General features: G+C 47.3%; 1 long non-coding RNA gene across 2 annotated transcripts in view; it reads right to left on the bottom strand.

Annotated features, from left to right (window-relative positions):
* LOC143444109 (uncharacterized) overlaps positions 1-20,574 on the bottom strand; it is a 57,558-nt gene that overhangs the window by 7,209 nt on the left and 29,775 nt on the right. For both annotated transcript variants that reach the window (XR_013113675.1, XR_013113676.1), the window contains exons 2-5: positions 14,807-14,939; positions 13,262-13,390; positions 8,994-9,205; positions 5,776-5,875 (exon numbers count right to left, since the gene is read on the bottom strand). This is a non-coding gene — a long non-coding RNA (uncharacterized LOC143444109). The remainder of the gene's footprint in view (positions 1-5,775; positions 5,876-8,993; positions 9,206-13,261; positions 13,391-14,806; positions 14,940-20,574) is intronic.

Here is a 20,574-nt window from a genome sequence, read left to right as displayed (position 1 = left end):
GCTGCTGGGACCAAATACCTGACAAGAAGCAAATTAAGGGCTGATTTTGGCTGACAGATTGAGGGAATACAGTCCATGGTGGTGAGGAGGTCATGACACTGGGGTTCTGAAGCAGCTGGGCATGGTGCATCCACTCAGGACCCAGAGATGAGCACTGGTGCTCAACTGGCTTCCTCCCTTAGTCTGAGACCCCAGTCCATGGCACAGTCCTACCATATTTAGGCTGGGTCTTCCCACCTCAATAAACCTGTTTGAGAAAAAGCTCTCACAGATGTGCTAAGAGGTGTTTCTATGGTGATTCTAAGTACAGTCAAGTTGACAATAAAGGTTACTATGGCAACATCTATCTGTATGTGAGTGTGCTCGCATGTGTGTGTTTATGTGCGTGTGTGTACGTGTAATTGCTTTTCTGCACAAAGTTAACAGAGGGGAGGATCTGGGGTGGGATATGACTTGTGGAGTTAGTAAGATCCTAAAAGGGTCTTTGTACTTCTGTCTTAATCAGTGTCCTCTTGCTGATGAAGAGGCGCCATGACCGCAGCAACTCTTATAAAAGAAAACATTTCACAGGGGATGCTTACAGTTTCCGAGGTTTAGTTTCATTATCGGTATGGTGGGGAACATTGTTGGCACACAGGCAGACATGGTAGCTCAGAGTTCTACATCTGAATTTTAAGACAGCAGGAAGAGAAAGACACTGGGCCTGGCTTGAGCTTTTGAAACTCCCAAACCACCCTGGTAACAAACTTCCTCCAACAAGGCCACACCTCCTGATTTCTGTCATGTAGCACCATTCCCTAAAGACCAAGCATTCAAATCTATGAACATGTGGGGGCCGTTCCTATTCAAACCACCAAACACTCCTTAAACTTAGATCTTAAATATGGCTGAGGTAGAAACCCAAGAAGCAGGCAGGAGAAAAGGAGGGGTTATTAAGAATAAGAATATTGGGCTACAGACATACCTCAGTTGGCAAAGTCACTGCTTTGAAAGCACAAAGACCCAAACTCCATCCTAGAACCCATATTAAAAAGGGAGACATGGAGGGCACATGCTTGTATTCCCAGCACTAAGGAGAAAGAAAAGGTCTCTCGGGGTCACAGGTGAGTGCCAGGCCAGTAAGAAACCCTTTCTCAAAATACAAGGTTAGCCAGATATAATGGTGCATGTCTGCAAACCCAACACTCAGGAGACCAATGCAGGTAGGTCTCTGTGAGTTCAAGGCCAGCCTGGTTTGTCTAGTAAATTCTAGGCTAGCTAGGGCCACATAGACAGACCATATCTCAAATGTCTAACAGAAACTACAAGATGATGACTCTTGAGGAGTAACACCCAAGGTTGATGTGGGTGACCACACACGTTCCTGCACACATATGACACACACATACACACACACACAGAGAGAGAGAGAGAGAGAGAGAGAGAGAGAGAGAGAGAGAGAGAGAGAGAGAAGAGGAATATTAACTGGCTTTGGAGATGATATCGCCCAGGGGGACATTTCAGGCCCTAAACTGAGTTCTTGGGGTCACTGTGTAAAGCTCAGACTCAGTGGCTTAAGATGGCTACAATTCATCAATATGGTTGTGGAGGTCAATTGGCTCCTCAAACCAGTTGTTTCCTTGCCCCAGGAGAATCCTTCCTCACCATTCTCCAGTGTCTGGCAGGTGCCAAACAGCTTTGCTGCTTGTAGGGAATCCTTCCATAGCATCTCAATTCTGTGCCTTCCCGCATCCGAATTCCTCTCTTCTTGACAGGATAGCTGTCACGGATTAGGGCCCATCTGACCTCATTAGAAATATTTACAAATATTTCTGTGAGCCACACTCACAGGTGACTTTTATCAGTCAGGAGGCGCAGCACCCTGAACTTGGTGCTCTGAAAGCAGTCATAGGAATGACAGCAGCAGGGAAGGATAGGCTTGTGCCCACTAGGAGGTGTTTGTTCCTCAGAGTGCCAGACATCCCTCTGGAGCAATCCACTTGGAGCACTGGAAGCTGTGGTCAGTCTTGACTGAACTTGGCAGGATTTGGGCATCACCTAGGAGAAATGCCTCTGGACACAGCTATGAGGATATATCCAGGGAGGGAAGACACTCTCTGGATATTGATGTCACCATCCCATCAGCTGGGGTTCTGAACTGGATAGAAAGGAGCCGATGAGCTGAGCAACCACAGTCTGCTTCCTGGCTGCACATTCTCTGTGACCGGCTGCCTAAAGCTCTTGCCCTGAAGGTTGTGCCTTCGAGGCACGAGCCGGAATAAATCCTTCCTCCCTTCTTGGTTTTGTCACCGCAACAATGAAAAGTAAAAGTAGAATGGGGTATAAACGAAGAAATGTCTTACGATCACGGCTCTGCTTTCAGAACCAGCTATTGATTAATTAGCTTCTCTGTGCCGAAGACTTTGATTTCTTTGCCTGAAGGCAATTTAATAAAGTGAGGGGTGAACGTGGGTAGTGAGGAGGGTGGTCTGTAAATAAACGCTCTCAGCGTCTCCCACATCTGGACGGAATGTCCTGGAAGGAAGTCGTATACGTGCTTAATGATGTGTTTTGTTAGTATTCGAGTTCGTGGTGACTGTTTGGGGGCAATTTCTTTAAAAGCATGCTTTTAGGGGAGAAGGAATCTTCTGGGTGGGAGTGGGAAAAGAGCTAGCTAATGTAAACTGTACCCTGAGTGCACACAGTCCCCACAGCACTCTTCTACGTGGCTGCCGCAGGCGCATAATCTGCCTTCAGAGTGATGCAAACCTCAGCAGGAGATGGGGTCTGACCTAGGGCATGTTGCCTGGGGTTTTCCAAGCCCTGGCACTGTGCATGCTGCATGCTTGTTGCCTTGTGGCCAGCTCAGGAACTTTCCTTGTCTGTAACACCACTCACATCAAATACCTTTAACCCTTTAATCCAAGGTTTTCCTCAACAATAAAAATCCCTTGGGAAGCATCCAGAGCAGACTTTGCAGTTGGGGTCTGACGGAGCACCCATCAGCACTCAGTGTTGTGGTGCACTCCCAATGGAGCACTCCTAACATACAAGCTGGGCTGAGGCCCTGGCTTATTATTCTGTCTGCTACTGATGCTGTTGCCCTCCAGGCTGACAGTGATGGGCTCCAGCACTGGAATTCTGCTGCAAGGCTTGGGGCCCTGATTAATGTTCCTGTCCCTCATTGTCCCAATCAGCCCAGGCTCCAATCCCTGGGTCCCATGAATATGCTGCATTTTACAGCAAAAGAGTCTCAGCACTTATTAAATTAAGGACCAGGTGGTGGAGAGCCTCCTGGTGATATAGTGTGTTTTAAGAGTGTTCCCAAGCACTTGTGTGTAGAAGGCTTGGTTCCCGGTTTGAGGTGCTATTGGGAGGTGGTGAATCTTTATTGATGGGGCTTGGTGGAGGTCTTAGTTCAACTGAGTTCATATGACCTTGGTGGAGACTGTGGGATTCCAGTCACTTCCTCTCACGGGGTGAACCATTTCCTCCAACATGTGCTCTGCAAGCCTTAAGGGACGAGCTAGCTGAGCACAAGCCTTCAAAGCTGTGAGCCAGAGTAAATGCTTCTCCTTTAAGCTCACTCTCAGGCATTGTGCTCTATAACAGTTGACAAATATGTCAGTATCATCTGGATATTCCTGGGATAGGTGGTAGAATTTCTCACCCCGAACCATGCCACCTTAGTATCAGGATTACTGTGAGCAACTGAGAAGAAACATATATACTGACACTCTTTGTCTGACCTACACATCTGTCTATGGGTGGGGCATGGGTTTGTGAAACTGTTTCCACCTCTTCCTCCAGGAGGGTAGAAGTTAATCACCAGCTGATAACAGATACTTATCAGCCTCTGATGAGATCAGAGAGTCTGACCACAGCTTTACCACCACCTACTATGACATTTCCCATATACCTACCTGCGGACATTGCCACTCCTGAGGCAATCACAGGTTCCTTCTTTGTCTGGTTTGTTCTTTATAGGATAGACTGTCCTTTAGGGGCAATGTTATTATCCTCACGAGCTAGTGACTTTATGTCGCTGTGATAAAACATTATGACCAAAGGCAACTTAAGGAAGAAATTATTCTGGATTATGGTTCCAGAGGGGCAAGAGTCCATTATGGTGAGGCGGAGGCAGCAAGTGGTAAAACGCTGAAAGATCACATCTTAACCACGGGCACAAAGCTGAGAGAGAAGGGGAGAACACCAGCCCCTTCCTCTTTTCCTCATGTTCCAGGTGTGAGCTTTCTGGCTTTACTCTGTCACACTTTGCTGCCAGGATGTGCTGCTTTACTCTGGGTCATGAGCTGCCTTTGTTCTAGAAGCTGATGTATCACAGAGCATCTGTTACAGAAATGGGGGGCTGTGTAACACAAGGGCTCTCTAGGAAAAACAAACAACCAATTTATGTTCTATTGTATTTATCCCTCAAGAGACGTGCTAATACTGTGTAGCACAACCTTGTTGGATAAGTGGTTAAAACGTGTTCATCCCTCAAGGACCACTTCTCCCCTTAGGGACCGTATCATCCCACAGAGAATGTGCAGGCAGAGCCAGGGAGAGGACTCGGTTCGTGAAAGTGCTTGCACTACAACCATGAGGACCCCAGTTTAATTCCAACACATGAATCAAAGTTGGGTGTGACAGAGCATGTCTGTGACTGCAGTGCAGGGGACGTGGAGACAGGAGTGGTCTGAGGACTTGCTCATGGGGTAGTCTGACTGAAAAGGACAGCTTCAAGCTCAATGGGTGGAACTGAGGAGGAAGATATCTAACACTGGCCTCTGACCTACACACACACATACACATGCATGTACACATGTGCACATGTATACACACACAAAACATACATGTACACACATGCATACACAAATGTACACATATCTACACACATGTGTGCATGCATGTACAAATGTCTACATACATGTACATACATGTATACACATTTATGCACACATATACACATGTGCACATGCACAGTCACACAAACACATGCATGTACACATACATGTACACACATGTATGCACACATGTACATGCATATATACACATGTACACATGCATGTAATGTACACATGTGCACATGCACACTCACACACAAACACATGCATGTACACATACATGTACACACATGTATGCACACATGTACATGCATATATACACATGTACACATGCATGTAATGTACACATGTGCACATGCACACTCACACACAAACACATGCATGTACACATACATGTACACACATGTATGCACACATGTACATGCATATATACACATGTACACATGCATGTAATGTACACATGTGCACATGCACACAGAAACACACATGCACATATGCTTGCACACAGCTAAGTGACGGGAGGTGTCTGGGGATACCTACTACAGACCTAAGCACTGCTAAATGGATTGTGACCCTGACTTGGCTTATGCCTGGTTTGGTGGGATCTCTTCTGTTTTTCTTCCAAACACAATCATCTTGAGGATGATTTCTCTTAACTTCAAACATGTACAAGTGTTGCTTTTGAAAGAAAATATTTCTTCTAGAATGGCTGATGGTACCTAATCCCAGTCAGACCTTTATCTTGATTCAACAGTGATTAGGAAATTCTTTCATTTCCTCTTGGATTTCCACCATGCCATTATGTTTCTCTCAGTCTCAAAATCACCCCTCCCCACTACATCCAATCCCACTGAAGTAGGAGGAAGAAGGTTGCCTTGTGTAGTTGCTATGCTGTGATGAACACCTTGGTAAAATGCATCGCAGCAGAAGGAGAATCTATTTGACTCACCATTCCAGGTTATCATCCATCAGAAGAAGAAACTCAAAGCTGACAGGAGCTTGGCCCAGCTAGGAAGGCCACATAAAGAGCATCCATATAGTAACATGTGCTATAAAGAACAGAGAGAAAATTAATATGTTTTAGTGCCCAGCTAGCTTTATCTACTCTTATACAGTCCATGACCCAAACCTGGGGACTGGCACTACCCATTGTGGGCTGAATCTTCCCACATCAAGTAAGACAAGCAATACTCCCTCCCATAGACATGCCATAGGTCAAGCAATACTCTCCATAGACATGCCATAGGTCAAGCAACACTCTCCCATAGACATGCCCATAGGCCAAGCAAGATCCCCCCATAGACATGCCCATAGGTCAAGCAAGACTAGACAGCTCCTCAATGAGACTCTCTTCTCAGGTGACTTTAGACTATGGCAGGTTGACCGTCAAAACCAACCATCACGAGGGTCTTCATTAGTCCTCGCCTCAACAACCAGAAAAACAATAGTAGCAGGAGCCTGGTGTTCTTTACGGTCTTGGTTTCTTGAAGGAGAAAGACAAGCTCTGTCAGTAAGGGACAAGGCCCTGCCAGTCTTAGGGTTAATAAGTCCTTGGAGCACCTCAGGTGTTCTGGGTGCCACATTTTCTGAGAGATACTCACTGACTGGACGCTGTTTGGTTGGGCTCAGTAAACCACCCCTGTGAGAAGGGTAGCCAACATGTTAGCCACAGGGTAGCCAACGTGGATGAGGGAGCTTTGGAAGTTTTATGGTCAACCCTCTGAGCATATTTGGTTTCTGATCTCTTCTGAAGATGACACCACTTGTGCTGAATCAGGGCTCTTACTAATGACCTCATTCTGACCGGATCACCTCAGTAAATGTTTTAACTCCAAATACAGCCATGTTCTGTGGCAATGGAGAGAAGGCCTGCAATATATGAAGTCTCGTAACAGCTCTGCAATGGCTTCTGTGACATATCTAAGGGTCTTGAATTCACTTTTGAAGTATTTGGGGATTGAACCCAAGGTCTCCCACCTGCTAGGTGTTCAGTCTACCATCGAACTACACTGAACTCTTAAGGATATTTTAAAGCGGAATTTGGGAATGTCATGGTCAGGTACGGGGGCAGAGTTCAAAAGTGAATTCATAATTCCAGAGAGTCCTTACAGTTTTGAGCCTTGGGGCCAATCACAAACCACAAGGTGGACCTTTCTGCAATGTTCTAGCTTCTAGAAGTTCCGGGGACCCCAGGGGGTGAGGGCTATTTGTCTGCTCACTCTGTTAGCTCTAAGGAGTCTCTTCCAGACACACAACAGATGACACTTCACTGTCTGTGATGTGTCAGAAACAACCAGCTACATGATCCATAGCTTCTCTGTGGACTGAAATAGAGACTCACTTGTTTCTAGTGAGTAACCAAGGGGAAGTTGTCTTAATTTTGAAAGGAACAAGGTCAGCTTTATTGTGGGTCTTTTTGTGTGTTCTTGAGTGTAGGCACACATATGCCATGGCGTGTGTGAGGCAGGGTCCCTTGTTCACTGATACTAAGCTGGGATGTGTCTCCATCCATCTCCTCACTGCAGGAATAGCAGGATTCATGGGAATGCTGTTGCCTCTGACTCCATGTGTATTCCGGGGACCTAAACTCTGATCTTTATCCACCAAGACACCTTTCCTGTTCCCCCCTTTTTTTCTGGAGTGAAGTCTTTCCCATTACCCTTTCTTTTTAAGTTCAAGATTCTTCTTTTCCATCTATTGCTGCCTTGGATTGGGACCATGGTCCATTGAAGCTGTGTGGTGCACGGTGCCAACAGCTTCCCTGCCCTTCTATTAAATGCCAGTGGCATTTCTTCTCATTAATAATCAATAAGGTCATTTGAAATTGCCAGTGTCCACTGGGCAAGATTATTCCCGTGGGAATGTTGTAATGAGATACAGCAGCTCTCCCATGTAGTGTGGGAATGCTCTAAAAACACAGAGGCGGATGCATGAATCTGAGGCTGGCACTGGTGTGTGTTGAACTGGTAACTGGTTATAAGTGACTAACAGACAGGTAGAAAGTACAGTGTAGACACACAAGATAAAGGGCTGCTTGTGCCCAGGAAGGGTTATAGCAGGATGCTACAAGTCTTTACACCTTATTCAGAAAAACACGCAATTTAAAATTTATGAAGTAGAATATTCCGTGTAACATGTAGCTGGGCTACAGCTGGTCTCAGACAACTTCAGATAAGGAAAAGCTATGGGCACGGAGGAATAGAAAAAGCTGAGTAAAGAGACAGGCTGGTGCCTGGGCTTTGCTTCCTTATGAATTACTTTTTGGTCTGTCAGTGAAATGGAACAAGGTCTCGTGAGGCATAAGGTCGATGGAAGGATGCCACTTGTGGGGTTAGTGATAACCTCACAGATGGGATTTCCCAACATTTCCTGGGTGATTGTGACCTTCAAATACCTTAGTTATTCAGGGTCCACCCTTAGGTTCCAGGTGAAAACATACAGTATCTCAGGGGCACAGGGATATCATGTTCACACCTCCATCACAGTGCTGGGCTTGAGGAGAATTGCATGTTCTTGCAGGCCACTGCTCCCAGACACCTCAGAGCTACTTGACTCAGGCCCTTGTGCTTGACCTTTCAGGATCGGCCTCTAACAGCAGAATTAGGTCAAGGAGGAGGAGACTAGAGATCTGAGCTAGCAGCATATGTCTCTTAACAGTCAAGGGTGTTCCCAAAGGCTGGGGACTTGTTGGCACCAGGGGCCCTCTACAGCACAGCAACGGCCACGCACAGGGGCAGCTGGTTTTCTCCCAGGGTTCACAGTCCCTATTTTTATGCAGAACTTCAATGCTGCTTGCCTTTCCTGACCACAAGATGTAAACTCCATTGGGGAGGAGTGAGCACTATGCCCCCAGTAACTTATGAAAATGGAGGTGGGCAGGTGAACATGGTGGTGACCTCTTGGCAGGAATCTGGTTGCTCCTCTGATTTTGAATGCAGTGTTTCTCCTAGTCCTAAGAAAAGAGGTCTTCCTCCTGCAGACTGGTAGCAATAGGCATGTTCATTTTCTGGCCTCTTTTGCTCCCAGGGAACGTACACTTAGAGGATGAGCAAGGAAGGATGGTGATGCCAGTATGCCTGAGTTGACATCCCTCCAAAGGTACCACCCCAGTGGAGATGGCATAGCCTGCTCATGGATAAAATGCACACATTTTATTTGTAAACTTACCTGATAATTTGGTCTATGTTAGATGAGGCATTGCTCCACGACCCTTCCTTTACCAAAACCGGTGGTGAATTATAAAGAGAAAAACCTGATGTTGTGGATGCACTGTGCTTAAAAGGTTCCGGTAGACGTCACAGGTTATTTTGGGAATATTGTGACTGTATTCCATGCTCTCTATGGCAGTTCACACGCAATTCTGAAACATATAATACATCCTACAGGGGAAACAGGAAAACAGGTACAGGATGAGAATATATGTTCCGGCTTCAGTCATGTCAGGTGATGTCAGCGATCTTTATTCTGGCTGCTTTATTTTCTACTAAAGCCTCCGACAAGAGAATACTCCTCTCAGATTGGAGTTGAGGGCTGTCATTGTTCTTGAGCAGCCACTCATAAAATCTTATTGTGAGCAACATTGCTATGTAGGAGTTATCACATAAATACAACCTTTTTAGAAACCGGGACTTCCCACACAGTTAACTGTGTGGGTTTAGACTAGGGCTGGCTTTTATGGCCCACCTGAGACCATGTTGCTTTGACAATGAGAGGCATAGCACACCAGAACAAAGGGGTGCTGTCTAAACTTGGGAAACAGCCACAATAACGAAACATGCTCCTCAGAGCCGTCAGGCTCCTACAGTTGAGATCTGCCCCAGCCCAGGGGAGTATAGTTACACCTGTCCCCTGCCAACTATCCATTGTATGGCCATCAGGAAGTCACTTTGCCCCATTGGACCCATATTAGTCTGTGATAAAGTGGGGTAGGCCCGGCCAACGGTTGGCTTTGAAGAATGAGTCACTTGGTCATTTATGGAAAAACAAAACAAAACCAAAAAAACCCAGAATTGCCAAGATGAAAAAGAAGCAGAAAGAAGCCCCAGGCCACTAATATTTCTCAACATCTGCTCCTAGAGAAAACAATGTCTATTGTGGTAAAATCTGCATATCATAAAATTCCCCATTGCACCCATTTAAGGGGTTCATTTCAAAGACATTGGGCACGTTTGCATAGAGGTACAGCCAACTCTATTGTACAGCTCCAAATACTTTCATGGCCTCCAACTAAGTCTCCTCAGTAAATGATAGCCACCTGCCCCAGCCTAATATCCCCCATTCTACCATCAGACAGCACCAGGGAGCTCTCAGGATTGTCTCCCACAGCAACTGTTACTTTGTAGCTCTCTTGTTTCATTTCTAACTTTCCCAAGGTTTGTACATGCACTGAGTATTGGAGTCTCCTTTCTCTTTGGGATAAAGAGTATCTACATCTGCTTGTTCATTCTTCTTCACTCAGACCAAACTTCTTCTTCTAGTTCACACACGGATGCCGTGTTTTCTAAAGAACATTTTGAGCGACTTCACCGAATGAATAATCTTTCAATCTTTTTAATCCTGTGTTAAACTAGAGTGAGGTGTAAAATAAGTAGTGTGTATTTAAATAACACTAAATATGCAAACAGAAATGTCATCCTTCCCCCATCTCCCTGTAGAATTATTTTTCTCCTATTTTGTTCTAGAAGAATATGTAGGGTACAAAGTCTACATTTCAAAAATAGGATTTCTGCAGCTAATCATCTTAACGGGGGCATAAATGCCAGCCCAGCCTCCGTGAGTCATTGCTTGGATTCTAAAAGGAATGCATTTCAGACAGGAGGGTTTTTTTTTTTTTTTTTTTTTTTTTTGTTTTTGTTTTTTTTTTTTTTTTTTCATCTTTGAGGTTTGTTTTAAGAAGTGCCAGAAGCAAAGGCAAAATAATAAGCTGCCTGGAGGCCCACTCAGATCTAGAGGCAGCCCTGAAGCCTGCAGGCTAGGCAGTCTTTTGGCTGGAGGGCCCCATCCTGGGGTCGGCAGGTCTCATCTGCACACTTGGGGGCAGGGAGGGATGGGTGGTGGTGCCGGTGTCTGTATCCTTTGAAGTTTCCTCTTTAATTTCAGAAAGCACTAATGTGGTCTTGAGTGATGGTTTAGTAGTTAATAGCATTAACTGTTCTTCCAGAGGACTTGGGTCAGATTCCCAGCACCCACAAGATGGCTGTAACCATCAGTAGCTCCAGTCTCAGAGACAACCTCTTCTGGCCTCCACAGGCACTGCACACGTGTTCTACACAGACACACATGTGAGCAGAATGTCTGAATATATAAAATTAAGCATTAAAATCACGAAGGGAGGAAGGTATGATGAGGAGTCTATGAGAGGAAACAGAGCCTTTAAAAAGCCAGGACTGTCTTTGCAAGTCAATCTCCTTGAGCAACACTGTGCCAATCTGGTTCTACCCTCTCTGGTCACTAGCCGGAGCATTGAGCAGGCATCTGTGGAAGGCTTGTGCCAGTGGCTATAGCCATGTTGCTTATTCTGAGAGCTATTGCTAGGCATGAGTTTCTTCCACCCAAAGGTTCTGACATGCTGCACTGTCGGGATGCACCTGGATCCACCTGGTGCCCTGAATGCCATCAGCAGTCTTCCCTTGTGTGTAACAGTCACACAGCATCTTGTCCTTTGGGGTAAGGGAAGAGGAGAGGCTTGTCTTTTCTCATCCCCTGTGCCTGAGGGATTAAGTTTCCTGGCCATGAGTGATCAATCACAGGTCTACACTACCACAAACAGCCCTAAGCCACGGAGGACCCACCAAGGACCCCAGTAACTTCACACAGAGCAAACTCACTCCAGTGACTCCATGGCATAGGGGCAGGTATGTTGCTGGTTCCAAAAAGTCCTGTGATCAGTAACAGAGGGTAGCAGTGGGTTAGCTAATGACAAATAGGTAAATCTACTCAGGGATTTCATATCACAGGAACCCCCAGAAGATGGGTAAAGAAGAGGATTCTTTCCAAACCATATAACCACTCAACTCTCTGACCAAGAAGCAGCTCCTTGGAGCAGTGTTCTTCAAGTTCACTTAAACAAACCACAATGTACACAACTGTTACATCTAGTTAGCATCTAATGGCACCTAACACATGACACACCCTCAGTCGAGCATTCACATGCATCAGGGACCATATGCCAAGTGCACCTTGACCAAACTTCAACGGAAAGCTTTAGAATAAGTTCCTTAAAAAGTGAGCAGGGTTTGGATGGCCGTGAGTATGGCAGAAGGGTTTCCAGGAGTCAGCTTCAATGAGACAATTCACTTTATTACTCCAAGGGTATGTGTGTGTGTGTGTGGGGGGGGGCGGGTTATGAGCAGGAAGGGCTGATTGTGTTGGCATTTAGTCTAGGCTCTGCCCTACAGTTACCTGGCAATGACCAGGTGTGCCTGACTCACTATAAAAGGGGCTGCTTGCCCTCTCCTCCCTCTCTTGCCTTCTTGCTCTCTCTCTCTGTCTTCTCCCTCCTTACCCCCTCTCTCCCCAGCCCCCTTTTCCCCTCTCTCCACATGCTCATGTCTGGCCTCTATTCCTCCCCCTCCCTGCCTCTCTCTTTCTCTCCCTTTCTCTGTCTCTACTACCCTCTCAACTCCCTCCCCACTCACCGAATAAACTCTCTTCTATACTATTATAGAATATAATATACAGTGTGGTCCCTCAAGGGTCTCTCAGCATGGGTCCACAGAGGCATCCTCTTCCTCCACACCTGACTACACATCCACCAAACATATTCTCTCTTTCCTTACCTTTTTATAAAACACAACAGATTGGTTATAACATAGTACCTAATTATCATATGGCTGAGTGGAACTTACATGCTAAATCATGTAGGACTTTCAGGAAGCTCTGTAGGTCATCGTCTAGATCAGGTTAGAGACCCTCCCCAAATAAGGCTAGGAAGAAGGGAGGCCCCGCTGAGAATGGGGGTCCTCCATTTTGCGCTGAGCTCAGAGAACTATGTGGACATGGTGGACTGCTACCTTAATATCAGGATCTTCCAACACTTTCTGTTCACATACAGGGCTGCCCCAGCCCCCTACGTTCCCCATACTCTGTAAGGCTGGCTTGGTGTTGATCCTTTGGTAGAGGGAAAAAGAAAGGGGGAAAGAACTCAGGAAGGGAGAAATACATGGGGTTTTCTGTGTCAAGGTTTGAGAATAACTGATGTATTCAAAAGAGGAGAAGGAAGGCAAGCGGGTGACATTAGAGAATCAGAGGACAGCAGAGAGCCCAGAGACTCAGATCAAAGTTGTACAAGGACCAGGGGGGCAGAGCGGAAAAGGAGGCAGCTTTGTTGGGCTTGCAGGTTTGCAGCAGAGGTCTCTTGGCTCCTGTGTTGGAGAGCCAGCACCTGTATGGTTGGCCTCTTGGGCCAACAAATCCCTGCTCCACACTGTACTTACCACAGTGGCGTCCACTCTCCGTCCTTTTGACCCTTGTTGCTCTTCTCCCATCCCCCTCCTCACTTCTTTGCAAGTGCACTTGTAGGACCAGATATGGGGATAGGAACTTTGTGACTCAGAGTTAGAAGGCTGGAAAAGAAAGATATGCCAAGTGATACCTGGTAAGTCTAACTTCACCCGTAGACCCCCGATTCTCTAAGCCAGGGAAAGATGACCAGGGAAATCAAACCCCAAACAGTTCACTCCTATTGCACGGTATTTATCACCAACGTGTGCTGAAGAAGGAAGCCTAGGTTTCCTCCAGGTTTAAGACACTCAGCACTTCCGGGGATTGAACCGTATTTCCCCAGCTCCCCGTCCTTCTGTAGAAAATGATCATATGGACCACCACCCTCATCTTGCTCAAAGCCCCACATCTGATAAACACAGTCCTGATTAACAGAAGCAGCCTGAGAGCTTTGATCTGTCCCAACAAAGGCTCCCCAGGCTTAGCCAAAAACCAAGTTCTATTTGTTTTTGTTTTGTGTTTTTTCTGTTAAGATCTTGGGTCTTGAAAGCCATGAAGTTTTTTGAACAGTTTTATTGGTGGGGTGGCTGCTCTTGGTACAGTCTGCCAAGACGACTCTAGAACTGGGTGGCCTACCATTCTGGGGGCTCTTGGGAAATGGCCCCTGCCAAGGAAATTGAGGGTAATAAATTGTGTATGGTCTAGATTTCTGTGTTTTACTTTTGTGTGTACAAGTGTGTGTGTGTCTATGTGTCTGTGTGTGTGTGCATGTGTTTGTATATATGTGTTCATTTGGGGGTATGTTCCATTAGGAAGGTGTACATGTTGATGTGTTTATAAAAAGATAAAGATGTAAAGAGAGTATGTTCTATAGATGTGTGGTCAGGTATGGGGGAAGGGGATGTCTGAGTGGGCCCATGCCAAGGCATCCCTTCCTCCTGAGGAATCAGCCACACGATGGTATAGTATAGAACAAAGTTTATTCAGGGCATGGGGAGGGGAGTTAAGAGGGTAGTAGAGTAGTAGAGGCAGAGAAAGGCAGAGAGAGAGAGAGAGAGAGAGAGAGAGAGAGAGAGAGAGAGAAGAGAAGAGAAGAGAAGAGAAGAGAAGAGAAGAGAAGAGAAGTAGAGGCTGGCCATGAGCATGTGGAAAAGGGAATGGGAAGGGGTGAGCAAGAGCAAGAGAGAGAGAGGAGGGGGCAAGCAGCCCCTTTTGTAGTGCGTCAGGCCTACCTGGCTGTTGCCAGTTAACTGAGGGGAGGAGCATACCTGGCTGTTGCCAGGTAACTGTGGGGGCAGAGTTTAAACAGAATGCTAACACATGTGCGCATATTCATGTGGAAGCCATAGAACAATCTTAAGTGACATCCCTCAGACGCTTCTACTTTGTGCTTTTGACACAGGGTCTCTCACTGTGATCCAGGACCTGCTCTTTAGACTAGGCTAGCTAGTTAGCAAGTCCCAGGGAGCCCGTCTTGTCTCTGACATACTCAGCGGAGCAGCCAGTGTGGGCTTTCCATTCTGAGATTATCAAATTACCTGCATCCATCCTGTCAGGTGAAGCAGCAGTCATGGTTATCTGAGAGGTCAGGGATCCTCACCCCTCGCCCAGGAAGCTGGCTTTAGCCACAGATACTTCAAAAAGCAAATTTGCTTTGTAATTTAGAAACAGCTGGCAAAAGAAATCAAGCAACATAGAAAAGTCCCATCGCTGTGAACAAGCAGTTCCTGCCTCCACCCCCCACCCCCCCCCACCCCCCCACCCCTAGACCTGGTCTCACCTTACAGAAAGAGCCACTTGAAATCGATATCTTTATTTGGTTTGAGTGTGATATATCACTCTTTATGTGGCTCAAGAATACATGACCACTTCAAAAATATTCATATGGAACCTTAGCTGAGGACTTGGTGCCAGAGCAATGAGGACCAGCTGGTCTGTGCTTGTACTATTTTGGTGACTTAAGTTGGTGGATTATAAGTTCAAATGGTATTAAACTGTCTTTTGGGCCCTCAGGTTGACACACAAAAATCTGAGGGGCCTGCCCAGGTCCTAACCACTCTGTTTTCACCATCCCAGGACAGCTGGGTCCTCAGTGGGCATGAAGCCCCCATCAGTGGTCCCCAATCTCCCTTTAAAGCCGGACATTTCTGCCCTTCTGAGAGATAATTTAGGACTGTGGTACCCAGTATGGGTCCTCTTCAGAAATTCTGAGCTTTGGATCTGGAAGGGCCTGGAACATGTGTTCTCTGTGGGTGATGGGGATGGGGGTGGTACCCGAGAAAAGGGTTCTCAGTCTTCTCAGCAGGTGACATTGAATAGGTCTAGTGTGAGTAAGGACAGCCCTGAGACCAGGTGACAGTCTTCTCAGCAGGTGACATTGAATAGGTCTAGTGTGAGTAAGGACAGCCCTGAGACCAGGTGACATTGCAGATCTGCAGCCAAGCCTATGGGACAGCAGTGTATGATTGCTCCAAAATCACACCAGAGAGAGTTCACACCTCCAGCTGGTGCTGAGCAGGTGAACAATATGGACTGGGTGTTACACATGTTGCCTTCCTCAAGGTAGACTGTTTCTCTTTCTGAGGACCGCCCTGTATTTCTAGTCTAGGGTATTGCTTTAGTAAACAGGCTCCAGCTGCCTGGATGGAACCGTGGATACTTCTGCGGAGAGGACCAAGAGCTGAGAAGACCTGGCCTGTCTTCCTCACTTTCTCAGAAAAACAAGATGTCATACAGTTACCTCCATTTAAAATTCTTCCTATGTCTTTAGTTAAAATAGGCCCTGTCTTCTCTCCTCCCTTTCCCACCTAGACTTGACCATTAACTACCACTCCTCACCCTTCTCCCTGTCCTCCCATTTTTCTTCCCCTTTCCTCAGTCTCCATTTTTTAACTAAAATACCTACATGACCAAAATACAAATTTCAGGACCCTTAAAAGTGGGCATTATTTTGGTTAACGCCTCACGTAAAATAATCAATAATTATTTAATTTTTTTTTGAGTCACATATAACTGATTCTGGAAGAAAAAAAATCCAGAGCTATGAGAAGTACTAACTCTGGCCAAAACCTCTAGACCACATTTCATTTGATGGTCACAGGCCCCTTGGGAAGGATTTTGTTGTCAGCTACAGGAACACTGGCCTCTAAAGGGGCTGCTCAACCTGTGTTCAATGGGCAGGCAAAAGAAGATGCAAAGTCTAAGCTCCTGGGCTCCTGGTGATACAGCCAGCTGCTGCTGTTTACAAACACTCAGTTCTGAGTTTCCAACAACAGCACTGATTGCATCCAAGGCTGGTTTGGTTGCTCAAAAATATTCGTTTGCATTTTGCCAATACAGTGCTCCACCCAGCTGGTTGAAGATCTTCATTCAGTTCTGCTTGTCCTTGAGAGCTGTGTCTCACGGGAGATGGCTCAGCTGGTAAAGGGCAAACAGGAAGACCCAAGTTCAATCACAGGCACTCAGGAAAATGCCAGGCGTGGTTGCATGCTCTTCCTACACCAGGGAGGAGGAGACAGGCAGATTCCTCAAGAAGCCTCAGGTCTCAGTGAGAGACCGTGTCTCAGAAAACAGGCTACGTGGCATCCGAGGAAGATTGACGCCCAAGTTTGTCCTCTGGCCTACACACAACGCACATGCACACACACGAAAACAGAAATCTGCACATGCTTAGAACACACACATGCACATGTAAGAATACATACACATACATAGAGCACACACTCCTAGCTCCCCACACAGTCACATGCATGTACACACACACACACACACACACACACTTTATGGGTTTATGCCTAGCACTGAAAGTAGCATTTGTAAAGTTAGTTAAAAAGAACGGCTTTAGAAGAAGTGGAGGTAGACAAGGTTTCTACTGAGAAGAGGAGGAGAGGGGGAGGGGGAGGGGAGGGGGAGGGGGAGGGGGAGGGGAGAGGCCTCAATAGCTCCCAGTGCCTCCTCAAAGCTTGTGTCTCTGTTGCTAGTGTCTTTCTGGCTCGAGTAATCCTGCAGAGAGCCGGGCAGCCAGCCCCAGCTCTGAAGGCAGCTGCTGAGTGTATCTGTGCTGCACTTGGATTTGAGGAGGACAGCGCTTGTCACTGTCAGCACCCTGGGAGCTGTGGCCCAGAGGCTATGTTCTTCCCATAGAGACCTTGTTCCAGTTAAGCCCTGGCCAGCCAAGAGACAGGAACAGTGGTGGCTGTAGGGGAGGGGCTTGGCTCAGCATTCAGAGAAAGACAGCATGGAAACAGATCTTCCTAAAGCCTTTTCAGGGGACCAGACTGGTCTCTTTTCCCTTGTACCCACAGGGTAGTGTCTCTCTGGCTTTTAGTAAGCACACACAACTCCTGGACTTTCCGTCTGGCATGGAGGAAGAGGCCATCCCTTGAGGCACTGTGAGACCTTCACTGTGGATGAGGTGTGCTGACGGGTGACCATGAGTCACTCCTGGGAAGGGAATGTACTAGACCCGGCACTCCAATGCCTTGTTCCCCATTTTGCCTATACAGAGTGGAGGGTGGAGGAGGCTATAGCTCAGCCTGTAGCTGAAGTCCAGTGACCTCTCCTCACAGAGGACAGTACCCAGTGAGCTCAGCCCTCAGGGTGGCTTGGGCCAGCAGACTCACCCGTGTCAGGGTAGGAGGTGACACCTGTCACCAGTCACCTTGTCTTTGTCTTTGCTCCTCATTTTTGCTTCCCCAGAGCTGGTCCTGGGCTTCTGACCTTCCCACCTCTTTCCTAAGATGGAGCAGGGTTTCGGGGGCTGCATCACTTGGATCAGGAAGCCAGGCTCCGTGGCTTGAGATCAGCCTGGGCTGGGTGAGCCACTGCTGTCTTCATCTGTGACAGGGAGAATGTAGGAGACTTAACGAGTCTGTGTTTGCCAAGCTCTTTGAAGACACTCAGAGCTCATAAAAGCCAGTGCTCATTACGGTGATAACTACGGCTGCTCTGGGCTTTAACGTTGTTCTTCCCTTGGAGGCCTGACAGGCTCCTCACTCACATGGGTGAGGCCTCAGTGGGTACAGAAAGATGGGGCGGGGAGAAGTGGTATGTGTGCTCTTAGTACATGGTGTATGTGTGTGTGTGTGTGTGTGTGTGTGTGTGTGTGAAAGAGAGGGATGTGTGGGAGGGGTACGTGAAGTATGTGTGGTGTGGGTAGTGTTTTGTAGTGTGTGTGTGTATGTGTGTGTGGTCTGTAGTATGCATAGTATGTGTGGGTGTGCATATGTGTGTGTGCTGTGTATGTGTCTGCTGTGTGTCTTGTGGTACAATGTGGGTAGTGTGTGATATGGTTGGTGTGTTGGGGTGGGTGGTATATGGTGTGGTATGGTGTAGGGGTGCGTGGTGTGTGTATATGTGTGTGTGTGTGTGTGGTGTGTGGGGGATGTGTGTGTATGTGTGGTGTGGGGGGATGTGTGTGTGTGATGTGGTATGGGTGGCATGGTGTGTATGTGTGGGTGTATGGGGGATGTGTGTGTGTGTGTGGTGTGGGTAGCATTGTGTATATGTAGGTGTGTGGGGTGTGTGGTATGTGTGTGTATGTGTGTGTGCACGTGTGTGCAGGGTATACTGTGTTTGGTGTGTGGACCTGGGTCACACTCCCGTGCTGACTGACTGTGAGGTGACAGAAGCCCTTGCCTAGGTGCTGGCTCTGGCCGCAGCAGTGAACTTTTGTTCTGAGAACACCACCCACACATGGTCGGCACCGCTGCCAGGAGCTGCACCGCCCACACAGGATCAGTCAAGCCGACATGAAAGAAATGAGCTTCCAACTGGCTCCAGGATTTTAAGTTTCTTTTCTTCCCTCTTATGGAACAGCTTGAAATTGCTTCTCTGTTGGGATCCCTGCAAACATCACCTCTCCCCCATCTCCAGTGCACCCACCTCTACCCCGCCCCCGCCCAGTCCCGCCCACGCCCTGTCCCGCCCCGCCCCGCCCTCAGTCTGGGATCCTGAAGCAGAGCTGCACCATCTGATACCTGGGCTGACTGTTGCCCCTCAGGGCTCTGTAAGTCACTTCGAAGATTCTAGATGAAGCTGGGCAGAGGCAGGCCTGCACTGCCTGCAGATGAGAGCTTGCTAGTGTGAGGACTAGAGATGAATCTTCACATCATCAAGGAGCCGCGAGGTTTCCTTTTTCTTCCCTGGGAAAGCAGGCCCTTTAGATCCCATTCTTTGAGAGTACACATGACACTTCCCACCGACGTTCCAGGTGGACAAAATGGAGAGGGGAGGGCACAGGATGGCAACCAGAGCACTCTAGGCTGTGAGGAGGCATGCTGGAAAGGCAGTGTGTGCGAGCTGAATCTACCTACTGCTGCCTCTGTGTGTTGCCTGGGAGCAAAGGGGAGGCTTGCTTCTCTCGGCCATCTTTTTTTTTTCCATTCTCTTTTGGTTACCAGCAGCAAATTGGTCCGAGGCTTTTTCTAAAAACTAAGGTATCGAGGTAGATTGTTGCTCAATGGTTAGAGTACTTGCCTGGGTATCAAACCTGGTATCTTCTTCCCACATTAAGATGTTGGTGATATCCCATAATGCCACACTAAACATGGTTTGAAAAGTTCACATTGTTGTAAAATTCGGTCTAATTTCAGAGTACTTGTACTAGTCCTGGACTAAGCTCTGCACCCATCAGCAGTAAGTCCCACACATCACATTGCCCTGGGCTCTGGAAAGCCACTCAGGGCTGGCCTGCTCTGGACAGTTCACAGATGTGGGATCCTGACATTCCTCCTTTTGTTTGGGGCCTCTGTGGCTTGCCAGCTGCCCCGTGCCATACGCCCAGCTCTGTTCCATCTCAGGTTTAATAACATCTTCACCCTGCAGCTGGGATGCTTCTCATTTTTTTTTTTTTCCTATTCATTGATAGATGACTGTGGCCTTTAAGAGCTCTTGCTTAGCGGGATCCACCTTGCTTCTCCTTCCTCCCGTGAGCTGGTAGACCGTGTAGTGTCCTGGCTGAGTAAATCCCCGCAGGGCACCCGAGGACTGGGATATCAGCACTGTGACACTTGCTGTGAATATGTGTGGTCTCCAACAGCTTTTTGCTTCATCTAAGCCTTTGTATCTCTGTCTACAAAATGAAGCGTTTGATTCATACGACCGGTCTCTAGAACTGGAAATGCGGTGGCACAAGCTTGCAATCTCAGTTCTCAGGAGACTGAGGTAGAGAGATCATGAGTCTGAGGCCAGTGTGGGTTCCATGGCTAGACCTTGCCTGAACTTCCCCTCTGCCCAAAAAGCAAGGAGCAAGCAAGTCTGTGCTGCAGAAAAAAGCAAGCTAGATTCTTCCTTAACCCCAACCACT

The sequence above is a fragment of the Arvicanthis niloticus genome, chromosome 12 (assembly GCF_011762505.2).
Source record: "Arvicanthis niloticus isolate mArvNil1 chromosome 12, mArvNil1.pat.X, whole genome shotgun sequence".
Taxonomy (NCBI): domain Eukaryota; kingdom Metazoa; phylum Chordata; class Mammalia; order Rodentia; family Muridae; genus Arvicanthis; species Arvicanthis niloticus.
Note: the sequence above shows the minus strand (reverse complement) of the source record. Positions and strands in the feature narration are given on the sequence as shown.